We start from the raw sequence: 13,050 nt of genomic DNA, 5'->3' as shown, positions 1-13,050 counted from the left end.
TCTTCTTCTTCTTCTTCTTCTTCTTCTTCTTCTTCTTCTTCTTCTTCCTTTTCTTCTTTATTAATTATTCCATTCGTTTACATCTCAAATGATATCTCACTTTCTGGTTACCCCACCACCTACCCCCTATCCCACATCTGCCCTTCCTCCTCCCCTTTGCCTGTATGAGGGTTCTCCCCTACCAACCTACCCTCTCCTGCCCCACTGATCCAGCATTCACCTATGCTGGGGCATTAAACCTCCCCAGGACCAAGGGCCTCACCTCCCATTGCTGTCAGGCAAGACCATCTTCTGCTACATATGTATCTAGAGCCATGGATCCTTCCAGGTACACTCCTTGGTAGGTGGTCTAGTCTCTGGGAGTACTGGGTGGTTAGGCCAGCCTATGTTGTTCTTCTAATGGGATTGCAACCTCCCTCCACTTCTCCAGTCCTTCTGTCAACTCTCTCACCATGTTCCCTGAGCTTAATCGGATGTTGGCTCCAAACATCCACATCTACATTGATCAGTTGATAGCTGGATCTCCCAAGGAATTGCCACACCAGGTTCCTGTCAACAAGTGCCTCTTGACCATGGCAACAGTGTTGGGTTTGGTGTCTGCAGACATGATGTATGCCCAGATGGGGCAGTCCCCAGATGGCCCTTTCTTCAGTCTCTGTTGCATTTTTTTGTCCCTGTTCTTCCTCTGGACAGGAACATTTCTGGGTTAAAAACTTTGAGATAGGTGGGTGGCCCCATCCCTCAACTGGAGGCTGTGCCTATCTACTGGAGGTGATCTCCACATGTTCTACCTCCCCCTTCTCTGCACATAATGGCTAAAGTCATCCCCATTAAGTTCTGGGAGCCTCATGTTTCTCCGTTGTCTGGGATTCTCCAGTGGTTATATCTAGTTCCTCATTCCCCTTCCTACATATTTTTGTTTGATTTCCTGACCCTCTGTACCTTTCTCACATTCCTCCAGTTCCAGATACTGCCCCCTTATGTCTTCTCCCTACCCTCTCTTTCCCAGGTCCCCCTCTCCTTCCACCTCCTATGATCATCTTCTTCCCACCTCAATTCAGGACTGAAACATCCACACCTTAGTCTTCCTTCCCTCTAAGCTCCATATGGTTTGTGGGTTGTACCATGAGCACTCTGGGCTTTTGGGATAATATCCACTTATCAGCGAGTACATATCATGTATGTTCTTTTGTGTCTGTATTACCTTGCTCAGAATATTTTCTAGTTCCATCCATTTGCCTGTGAATTTCATGAAGTCATTGTTTATAATGGCTGACTTGTACTCCACTGTGTGAATGTACCACATTTTCTGTATCCATTCTTCTGTTGAGGGACATCTGAGTTGTTTTAAGCTTCTGCCTATTATAAATAAGGCTGCTATAAACATAGTGGTGCATGTGTCCTTGCTATATGTTGGAGCATTTTTTGGATATATACCCAGGAGTGGTATAGCTGTGTTTCTAGGTAGAACTCTTTCCAATTTTCTCAGGAACCACCAGACTGATTTCCAAAGTGGTTTTCCAGCTTGCAGTCCCACCAGCAATGGAAGAGTGTTCCTCTTTCTTCACATCCTTGCCAGCATCTACAATCACCTGAGTTTTTGATTTTAGCCATTCTGATTGGTGTGAGGTGGAATTTCAGGGTCATTTTGATTTGCATTTCCCTGATGACTAAGGATGCTGAACATTTCTTTAGGTACTTCTCAGCCATTTGAGTTTCCTCAGTTGAGAATTCTTTGTTTAGCACTATACACCATTTTTAAATAGGGTTATTTGGTTGTCTGGAGTCTAATTTCTCTAGTTCTTTGTATATATTGGATATTAGCCCTCTATTGGATGTGGGATTGGTAAAGATCTTTTCCCAATCTGTTGGTTGCCATTTAGTCATATTGACAGTATCCTTTGCCTTACAGAAGCTTTGCAATTTTATGAGGTCCCATTTGTCAACTCTTGATCTTAGAACATAAGCCATTGGTATTCTGTTCAGGAACTTTCCCCCTGTGCCCACATATTCAAGGTTCTTCCCCATCTTCTCTTCTATTAGTTTCAGTGTATCAGGTTTTATGTGGAGGTTGTTTATCCACTTGGACTTGAGCTTCGTACAAGGAGATAAGAATTGTTCAATTTTCATTCTTCTACATGTTGTCCTCCAGTTGAACCAGCACCATTTGTTGAAAATGCTGTCCTTTTTCCACTGGACAGTTTTAGCTCCTTTGTCAAAGATCAAGTGACCATAGGTGTGTGGGTTCATTTCTGGGTCTTCAATTCTGTTCCATTGATCTTCCTGCCTGTCTCTGTACCAATACCAGGTAGTTTTTATCACTATTTCTCTGTAGTACAGCTTCAGGTCAGGGATGGTGATTCCTCCAGAAGTCCTTTTATTGTTGAGAATAGTTTTCACTATCCTGGGTTTTTTGTTATTTCAAACGAATTTAAGAATTTCTCTTTCAAACTCTGTGAAGAATTGAGTTGGAATTTTGATGGGGATTGCATTGAATCTGTAGATTGCTTTTGGCAAGATGGCCATTTTTACTGTATTAATCCTGCCAATCCATGAGCACAAGAGATCTTTCCATCTTCTGAGATCTTCTTTGATTTCTTTCTTCAGAGACTTGAAGTTCTTGTCATGCAGATCTTTCACTTCCTTGGTTAGAGTCACATCAAGGTATTTTATATTATTTGTGACTATTGTGAAGGGTGTCATTTCCCTAATTTCTTTCTCATTTCTTTCTCAGCCTGTTTATCTTTCGAGTAGAGGAAGGCTACTGATTTGTTTGAGTTGATTTTACAACCAACCACTTTGTTGAAGTTTTTTTTTTTTTGTCAGTTTTAGGAGTTCTCTGGTGGAAGTTTTGGGGTCACTTAAGTATACTATTTTGACTTTTTTTTTTTTTTTTTGGTTTTTCGAGACAGGGTTTCTCTGTATATCCCTGGCTGTCCTGGAACTCACTCTGTAGACCAGGCTGGCCTCAAACTCAGAAATCCACCTGTCTCTGCCTCCCAAGTGCTGGGATTAAAGGCATGCACCACCACCACCAGCTTAAATATACAATTTTGACTTTTTCTATTTGTATCCTTTTGACTTCTTTTTGTTGTCTAATTGCTCTAGCTAGGACTTGGAGTACTAAAATGAATAGGTAGGGAGAGAGTGGTCAGCCTTGTCTAGTCCCTGATCTTAGTGGGATTGCTTCAAGTTTCTCTCCATTTAGTTTGATGTTGGCTACTGGTTCCTGTATATTGCTTTTACTATGTTTAGGTATGGGCTTTGAATTCCTGATCTTTCCAAGACTTTTTATCATGATGGGGTGTTGAATTTTGTCAAATGCTTTCTCAGCATCTAGTGAGATGATCATGTGGTTTTTTTTCTTTGAGTTTGTTTACATAGTGGATTACATTGATGGATTTCTATATATTGAACCATCCCTGCATTCCTGGGATAAATCCTACTTGATCACGATGGATGATTGTTTTGATGCATTCTTGGATTCGGTTTTCGAGAATTTTTTTTTTTTTTAGTATTTTTGCATTGATATTCATAAGCGAGATTGGTCTAAAGTTCTCTTTGTTGGGTCTTTGTGAGGTTTAGGTATGAGTGTGATTGTAGCTTCATAGAACGAATTGGGTAGTGTTCCTTCTGTTTCTATTTTGTGGAATAGTTTGAACAGAATTGGTATTAGGTCTTCCTTGAAGGTCTGAAAGAATTCTGCACTAAATCCATCTGGTCCTGGGCTTTTTTTTGGGGTGGGGGAGACTTTTAATGACTGCTGCTATTTCTTTAGGGGTTATGGGACTGTTTAGATGGTTTATTTGCTCCTGATTTAGCTTTGGTACCTAGTATCTCTCTAGAAAATTGTCCATGTTATCCAGATTTTTCAGTTTTGTTGTGTATAGGCCTTTGTAATACGATCTGATGATTTTTTAAAAATTTCCTCAGTTTCTGTTGTTATGTCTCCCCTTTCAGTTCTGATTTTATTAATTTGGATACTGTCTCTGTGCCCTCTGGTTAGTCTGGCTTAGGGTTTATCTATCTTGTTGATTTCCTCAAAGAACTAGCTCCTGGTTTTATTGATAATTTGTATAGTTCTTTCTGTTTCTAATTGGTTGATTTCAGCCCTGAGTTTGATTATTTCCTGTCTTCTATTCCTCTTGGGTGTATTTGATTCTTTTTGTTCTAGAGCTTTCAGATGTGGTGTCAAGTTGTTAGTGTATGCTCTCTCCAGTTTCTTTTTGAAGGTACTTAGTGCTATGAGTTCTCCTCTTAGCACTGCTTTCATGGAGTCCCACAAGTTTTGGTACGATGTGTCCTCATTTTCGTTAAATTCTAAAAAGTCTTTAATTTCTTTCTTCATTTCTTCCTTGACCAAGTCATCATTGAGTAGAGCATTGTTCAGTTGCTATGTGTATGTGAGCTTTCCATTGTTTTTGTCATTAATAAAGATCAGTCATAGTTCGTGATGATCTGATAGGATGCATGGGATTATTTCAATCTTTTTGCATATGTTTAGGCCTGTTTTGTGACCAATTTTATGGTTTATTTTGGAGAAGGTACCATGAGGTGCTGAGAAAAAGGTATTTTTTTTGTTTTAGGACGAAATGTTCTATAGATATCTGTTAAATCTATTTGGTTCACAACTTCTGTTAATTTCACTGTGTCTCTGTTTAGTTTCTGTTTCCATGATCTGTCCATTGCTGAGAGTGGAGTGTTGAAATCCCCCACTATTATTGTGTGAGGCACAAAGTGTGTTTTGAGCTTTAGTAAAGTTTCTTTTATGTATGTGGGTGCTCTTACATTTGGAGGATAGATGTTCAGAATTGAGAGTTCATCTTGGTAGATTATTCCTTTGATGAGTATGAAATGTCCTTCCTTACCTTTTTTATTACTTTTGGTTGAAAGTTGATTTTATTTGATATTAGAATGGCTACTCCAGCTTGTTTCTTGGGATCACTTGCTTGGAAAATTGTCTTCCATCCTTTTACTCTGAGGTAGTGTCTGTCTTTGTCACTGAGGTGTGTTTCCTGTATGAAGCAAAATTCAGGGTCCTGTTTACGTATTCAGTCTGATAGTCTATGTCTTTTTATTGGAGAATTGAGTCCATTGATGTTAAGAGATATTAAGGAAAAATCATTGTTGCTTCCTGTTATTTTTTGTTATTGGAGGTGTAATTATGTTTGTGTAGCTATCTTCTTTTGGGGTTGTTGGAAGATTACTTCCTTGCTTTTTGTAGGTTGTAGTTTCCCTCCTTGTGTTGGAATTTTCCATCAATTATCTTAGAAGTGCTGGATTTGTGGAAAGATATTGTGTAAATTTGGTTTTGTCATGGAATATCTTGGTTTCTCCATCCATAGTCATTGGGAGTTTTGTTGGGTATAGTAGTCTGTGCTGGCATTTGTGTTCTCTTAGAGTCTGTATGATATCAGTCAAGATCTTCTGGCTTTTATAGTCTCTGGTGAGAAGTCTCGTGTAATTCTGATAGGTCTGCCTTTATATGTTACTTTACTTTTTCCCCTTACTGCTTTTAATATTCTTTCTTTGTTTTGTGCATTTGATTATTATGTGATGGGAGGAATTTCTTTTCTGGTCTAGTCTATTTGTAGTTCTGTAGGCTTCTTGTATGTTCATGGACATCTCTTTCTTTAGGTTAGGGAAGTTTTCCTCTATAATTTTGTTGAAGATATTTACTGGCCATTTAAGTTGGGAATCTTCACTCTCATCAATACCTATTATCCTTAGGTTTGGTCTTCTCATTGTATCCTGGACTTCCTGGATGTTTTGGGTTAGGAGCTTTTTGAATTTTGTATTTTCTTTGACAGTTGTGTCAATGTTTTCCATGGTATTTTCTGCACATGAGATTCTATCTTCTATCTCTTGTGTTCTGTTGGTGATGCTTGCATCTATGACTCCTGATCTCTTTCCTAGGTTTTCTATCTCCAAGATAGTCTCCCTTTGAGATTTCTTTATTGTTTCTACTTCTATTTTTAGATCCTGGATGGTTTTGTTTAATTCCTTCACCTGTTTGGTTTTGTTTTCTTTCAGTTCTTTAAAGGATTTTTGTATTTCCTCTTTAAGGGCTTCTACCTGTTTACCTGTGTTTTCTCCTGTACTTCTTTAAGGCAGTTATTTATGTCCTTCTTAAAGTCCTCTATCATCATCATGAGAAGTGATTTTAATTCTCAATCCTGCCTTTCTGGTGTGATGGGGTGTCTAAGGCTTGCTATGGTGGGAGAACTGGGTTCTAATGATGCCAAGTAACCCTGGTTTCTGTTGCTTATGTTCTTGCACTTGCCTTTTGTCATCTGGTTATCTCTAGTGCTACCTGCACTCACTGTCTCTGACTGGAGCCTGTATTGCCCATTATCTTGCTGTGCCAGAATTCCCCAGAGTCCAGATGTCTCTGTGATCCTGTGATCCTGAGCTCCTGGGTGGAAGAACTCCTGGGACTCAGGCCACCTCTAGGATCCTGAAATCCTGCTGCTCTGAGTGCAGTGGTTCCTTTAGGATGGCTCAGGATATTGTGTCTTTGTGGGAGCAGTCCAGCTAGGTGTCTGCCCCAGCCAAATGGACCAAGCAAGGGGCCAAAGGGGAGTGTTATTCCAGAAGGGCAGGTTTTGGGTGGCTGATGGGTCCTGAGTGCCCAGGCTCCCATTTGAAGCTCTGGGGCATACGGTAGTGGGAGGCAGTTCTTACCCGATGCTCTGAGTGCAGTGGCTCCTCTAGGATGTCTCAGGATATGGTGTCTTCATGGGAGCAGACCAGCTAGGTGTCTGCCTCAGCCAAAAGCTCCGTAGGCTTCTTGAATGTTTATTTCTTTCTTTAGGTTAGGAAATTTTTCTTCTGTAATTTTGTTGAAGATGTTTGTTTGCCCCTTGAGTTGGGACTCTTCACTTTCTTCTATACAAATTATTTTCAGGTTTGGCCTTTTCATTGTGTCCTGGCTTTCCTGAATTTTTTTGAGATAGGAGCTTTTTAAAAAATAATTGGATATTTTATTTATTTACAATACAGATGTCAACCCCTTTTCCCCATTTCCCCTCCCTTGAACCCCCTATCCCATCCCTCCTCCTCTTTTGTGCTTTTTTTTTTTTACCATTTTGATTACATTCATGTATTAAGGTCAGTTCTAGGCTGAAGGTCTAGCAATACAATATATGCAAATAGTCAAGGAACAAGCAATAGAATAAACACAAATAGTCAAAAAAATCAAGGCATTAAATTCAATTACATGAACACTCCCATGATCATTGTTTCTAAGGGCTTATCAGGATAACCAAAGTATCTGTACCTACTGCCCTATCCTAGCCCAAAGTCATTTTCATGTCTGAAGCCTACTTCCTTGTTCTAGCCTAAAATTTAGATTCCTGCCTGAAATTACTTCTTTGTTCTTGCCTAATGTCAGATTACTGCCTGAAGCCTACTTCCTTGTCCTTGGCCAGTGTCATATTCTTGTCAAGCAGACCATTTCCTTGTCCTTGACCCATGTTAGATTCTTGCCAAGCAGCCTCAAGGGCTCTCTGCCTCTCCTCCCTTTTTTATTTCATTAATAAGACTGAGCTTGTCTTAGGTCATTCTGACAAGAATGCCTTCCTTACCCATCATGGAATATGGATCAAAAGCAATGCACTTCTGTCTAGGTTGGTAATGCTCTGTGCAGAATCTTACTGTCCTTGGCTTGCCAGCCTGTTAATTTAATAATTCTGTCTGGGGGTCCAATTTCAGGTTCAAGCCATGTGCTTGGCTGGCAACATGTTGATGTTGTTGAAAAAAGTTGGACAGGAATAAAATGGACAAGAATACAATGGACAGGAATAAAAGTATTCCCAGAACAAAAAGGGCTAGCATGATCAAGCTATATATGCCATTTTAAAAGCTTGACCAAAATAAAAATACTGACCTCAGGCCATGAATAATTTTATCTGCAGTATCTACCACATCAATGCTTAGCAGAGCAGCTTTCTTGAAATTCATAAGCTCCCTATATATCGTTATAACATCCCAAGAGGTGTTAGAATTATTTTATGCACGTGTCATTAAACTTCTTCCTAATTATAGTGACTACCACTGTTAATTGTAGAACTGACATGAATCCAGTGGTATTTGGCATGACAAGATGGCTCCTTACCCTTAAATTCTGAACCTTCTTACAATAATTTTAATAGAATAAAGAGCATCAATCTGTTCTTTCAAATGCCTATCTAAATACTTTGGTGTATTCAACACACTAGTTACATTTTTTGCTAAATGATTAACAAAAGTAGCTGTCTTAACTTCTTGTGTCACAGCAGTTGCAGAAGCAGTGGTGCTAGCAATTAATGTGATTAAAACTGTTATACTAGCAATAATCAAGCCCACTATCCTATTGCTTCTGCTTAAAACCTGACTCATTTTTTCAGTATTTGCAAGCTATTTTTAGAATACCAATTCTGTGATACTCAGGGCAATAAAACAAAAGCTGGTTAATAGACCTCCATGACTGACATGCTGGATTTCAAAACACAAACATAATTAGAAGATGTACAATCAATGGAACTTACATTAAATACTGTAGAAGAAACAAAAGTATTTTTACCTTGACAATTAAAAGAGCCTTAACACATGTGCTAACACCTGTCTGAAATCCAAATCCTGCCCCACCTTTATCTCTTGCTAACATAACATCATAGAGAACTGTAGCTAACTTCCAAATATGTCTCTGAAAATGTCCAGAACCAGCCTTTCAAATGTGTAAGACCCGGAAGGGCTGCTATGCCCTGGCTGAGCCTTTCCATATGCTGCTGTCTACTAAGTAACATTCTGTGGATCAAAACATTCTGATTAAGGCATGTGCCCCAGGAGGGGAATTTACACTTCACATCCTATTGTCCCCCGGTTGAGTTCCTGTGTTTTCCTGAGTTTGTATTTTTCCTTCCATGGCTTAGTGTATATATTGAACCTGCTCAGTAAAGGCATTGGCATTCTCTCACAATGTCAAGTGACTGAGATTGGGAGAGAGAGGAGAACCTGACGGGATCGTTCCTGAAAGAGACTGGCCGGCCAGCTCAGTAAGTGGAACGTATTGGAGAAGTGGCGTGGAATCAAACTGAAAGTAGTAAGTAGCACTAAGAGAGTTTGATCATTTTGATTGCGCCATGGGAACTAGGTGTTCCTCTCTACAAGTAGTGGCACAGGATGATGCAGCTAAGAAATCCTTGCATGAGATGGAGAATAGCACCAGTTCTGAGGATGAGGGAGAAATTTTAGAAAAGGAAAAATTGAAGAAATGCAAGGTCAAAAAATTGGAAGGGGAACACCGGAACAATTGGCCGGAGAGTTCAACTGCAAGCTTAAGAGATGCCGCCGAAAGGGAAAAGTGGTTCTGGAAAAGGAGGGAAAGGTGCAGCCTCTGGGAGTGACAGTGCTGACAAGAAGTCTCAGGGACCTAAAGGTGGTGACAGTGCAGTAAAGGTCAGACATATTCTATGTGAAAAACATGGGAAAATCATGGAAGCCATGGAAAAGTTAAAGTCTAGGATGAGATTCAGTGAAGTGGCCACACAATATAGTGAAGATAAAGCCAGACAAGGGGGTGACTTGGGTTGGATGACCAGAGGATCTATGGTGGGGCCATTTCAAGAAGCAGCATTTGCCTTGCCTGTCAGTGGGATGGATAAGCCTGTGTTTACAGACCCACCAGTTAAGACAAAATTTGGATATCATATTATTATGGTTGAAGGGAGAAAATAAAATCATATGAAAGACTGAAAAAAAAATTGGAAGGGGAGCCTGGAAAAGGGGAAGCGAGAGCAGATGAGCTACTCAGTCCCCTGGTGGTGGTGGCGGCAGCCAGGATGGCACGATGTCTGGAGGGTATTTCTGTTGCTGCAGCAGCAGTGGTGGCGGGCGGCTGCAGGAGCTGCAGAGGCCGCGGTCTGCACCAGCCATGCCGAATAAAAACAAGAAAGAGAAAGAACCACCAAAACTAGTGAAAAGTGGAAAAAGTTCAAAAGAAGGACAAGATACAGGAGAAGTAGAGACCAGCAGGAGAAACAGTCTTGGAGCTGTCCAGTCTTCAACACCTACTAAAATAAAACTACAAGTCCCTCAGCCAATCATAGTCCCTGTGAAGAAAGACAAATGGCAGAACTCTTCATGGTTTAATGCCAGCAATAATAGAGAACTGCAAAAATCCCCATCTTTACAAGTTGTTCCTCCTGTGGGTCAAGAGAAACTTTTCATCCAGAAGCTACATCAGTGTTCTGTCCTCTTTGACTTTGCTTCTGACTCACTGAGTATCCTGAAGTGGAAAGAAATAAAGCGAGCTGCACTAAGTGAAATGGTGGAACATGTCACCTACAACTGGAACGCGATCACAGAGCCCATTTACCCTGAAGCCATCCACATGTTTGCAGTTAATATGTTTTGAACCTTGCCATCCTCCTCCAACCCTACGGGAGCAGAATTTGACCCAGGAGGAGATGAACCAATGTTAGAAGCAGCCTGGCCTCACCCTCAGCTTGTTTATGAATTTTTCTTAAGATTTTTAGAGTCTCCAGATTTCCAGCCCAACGTAGCAAATAAATATATTGATCAGAAGTTTCTATTGAAGCTTCTAGAACTCTTTTACAGTGAGGATCCTCGGGAGAGAGATTTTCTAAAAAGGACCCAGCACAGAATCTATGTGAAGTTCTTAGGCCTGCGTGCTTACATGAGGAAACAGATCAATAATATATTTTATAGGTTTATCTATGAGACAGAGCACCACAATGGCATAGCAGAATTACTGGAGATCCTGGGAAGTATAATTAATGGATTTGCCTTACCACTAAAGGAAGAGCACAAGATTTTCCTGTTGAAGATGTTGCTGCCCTTATACAAAGTGAGGTCCCTGAGTGTCTACCATCCCAAGCTAGCGTACTGTGACATGTAGTATTTAGAGAAGAACAGCACCCTCACTGAACCAGTGGTAATGACACTTCTCAATTACTGGCCAAAGATTCACAGTCCAAAAGAAGTAATGTTCTTAAATGAATTAGAAGAAATTTTAGATGTAATTAAACCATTAGAATTTGTGAAGATCATGGAGCCTCTTTCCAACAGTTAGTCAAATGTGTTTCCAGCCCTCACGTCCAGGTGACAGAGCAGGCACTCTATTACTGGAATAATGAGTACATCATGAGTTTAATCAGTGACAATGCAGCAAAAATTCTGCCCATCATGTTTCCATCCTTATATCAAAATTCAGAGCTCTCCTGGGATATGTCCTGCTTTCTCTCTGACTCCTACAGGAGAAATCCTTAGTTCTGCTTTCCCTGTCTATTGTCTGTCTTTGGCACGCCAATCTGTTAATTGCCTGTTTTTGTTTCATTGTTTTATGTTAAAAAACAGTGTTTATTGGGTATGATTAAAAATTTGCAACTTTGATAATAGAAAGTTGGTTTAACTAGTAACTCAGGGATGGAAAGATGGTTCAGCTGTTAAAGGCCAGGCTATAGTAGAAAGAACATATTTAACTTTAAAAAATTATAAGGCCAAGCTATAGTAGAAAGAACACGTTTAACTTTAAAAAATTATGTTGAAAAAACAAAAAGGGGGGAGTTTACCTCACTTCATGCAAGATTATCCTTTATTTTATATATTTTAAATTTTTTATTAGTGGATAAAGATGCATTGTCTGTAGCAGACAGACACTGGAAACGAGCCCAGAAGGCACTGGACTTAGTGAAATGGAAAGAATTGTCATCAGGTATATGGAAAGGCCCTGACTCTGTGTTAGTCAGGGTTAGAGGTTCTGTTTATGTTTTTTCTAAAGATGCTGAAAGTACTGTTTGTATTCCTGAGTGTTGTGTGTGCCCTGTCACTATGCAGCCTAGCTCAAGTGGAGATCTACTGGAGCCTCGTGAAGAAACCCCTCCCCTCCCCAGTTCTGATGTCAATGGGGATAAGCAGCTCCACCTGGCTGGTCATAGTTCCCACCAAGACTACTGGAAAAACTGGAGCTAATTTTGAGAAACCAACAATTTCTTTATGGTAATATTAATGTTACTTCTGTGCAGCCTTTCTATGGAGTGAAGTTTCTAGCAGGACTCAAAGTGGCCAGAAGGCTCCTTAAAGGATGGGCTTGTCCTTGTCTCTGGGAGTCCTAGCCTTTGGGGTAACCACAGCAGGATTGATACTTCTTTGCTGCTTTTACAGACAGCAGATCCAGTCCCAGGCAGTTACTAAGCAGGTGCTTGTGTTGCTGGCATGAGAGAACCCTTCTGCCCAGGTTTGGTTCAGCCTTTACTGAGAATAGTTAGTCAATGATGGGCAACTCCTTTGCAGTCCTTATCTACCTAAGACTGGGGCCCTGAGGCTGGCAGGGATTGTGGAAGAACTATAATTCTTCCACAATTGGAATTGATGGAAGGTGACCTAAGACAGATACTATTTGCCTATAAAATAAAAACCTGTAAGAACCCGAAGGGCTGCTATGCCCTGGCTGAGCCTTTATGTATGCTGCTGTCTACTAAGTAACATTCTGTGGACCAAAACATCCTGACTAAGGCATGGTGCCCCAGGAAGGGAATTTACACTTGACATCCTATTGCTCCCCAGTTGAGTTCCTGAGTTTGTATTTTTCCTTCCATGGCTTGGTATATATATATATATATACCATGTTATATATATATAACATGTTCAGTAAAAGTTTTGGCATTCTGTCATAACGGATGACCTGAGTCTGAGTATTTCTTTAATCCCTCAGGCCTATGCCCGAGCTCGGTACCTTGGGCAGCACCAGAGCTGTCACAAATGAAGACTGTTATTTCCAATATCGGATTGATTTCTAGGCCAGTCCATGATTGAGTCCAAATAACTGGTCACCTTTAAGAAAAATACAAGAGTCATTATAATTTCTCTATTTGATTTTCTATTCCACAAGGTCTAAAAACTTGAGGCAAGGCAGCTTGTCTCATCTGGGGTATAGGCAAGCAAAGGTGGGTCAGGAACATATGTCCAATACAGCTTCTTAGTCACCTTTGTCAGGGCACTCAATAAGCTCACTGGTCAGCATCATTCTTTGTCTCAGCAACAGCATGT

At 40.4% G+C, this 13,050-nt stretch overlaps 2 pseudogenes; both read left to right on the top strand.

The window, feature by feature from the left end:
• The first annotated feature begins 9,306 nt into the window (after window positions 1-9,306).
• Window positions 9,307-9,743, top strand: LOC114617153 (annotated as a pseudogene).
• Window positions 9,744-9,913: 170 nt separating this feature from the next.
• Window positions 9,914-11,789, top strand: LOC114617181 (annotated as a pseudogene).
• The last annotated feature ends 1,261 nt before the right edge of the window (window positions 11,790-13,050 follow it).

Source organism: Grammomys surdaster, unplaced genomic scaffold (assembly GCF_004785775.1).
Source record: "Grammomys surdaster isolate TR1022 unplaced genomic scaffold, NIH_TR_1.0 135, whole genome shotgun sequence".
NCBI classification, from domain to species: Eukaryota; Metazoa; Chordata; class Mammalia; order Rodentia; family Muridae; genus Grammomys; species Grammomys surdaster.
Note: the sequence above shows the minus strand (reverse complement) of the source record. Positions and strands in the feature narration are given on the sequence as shown.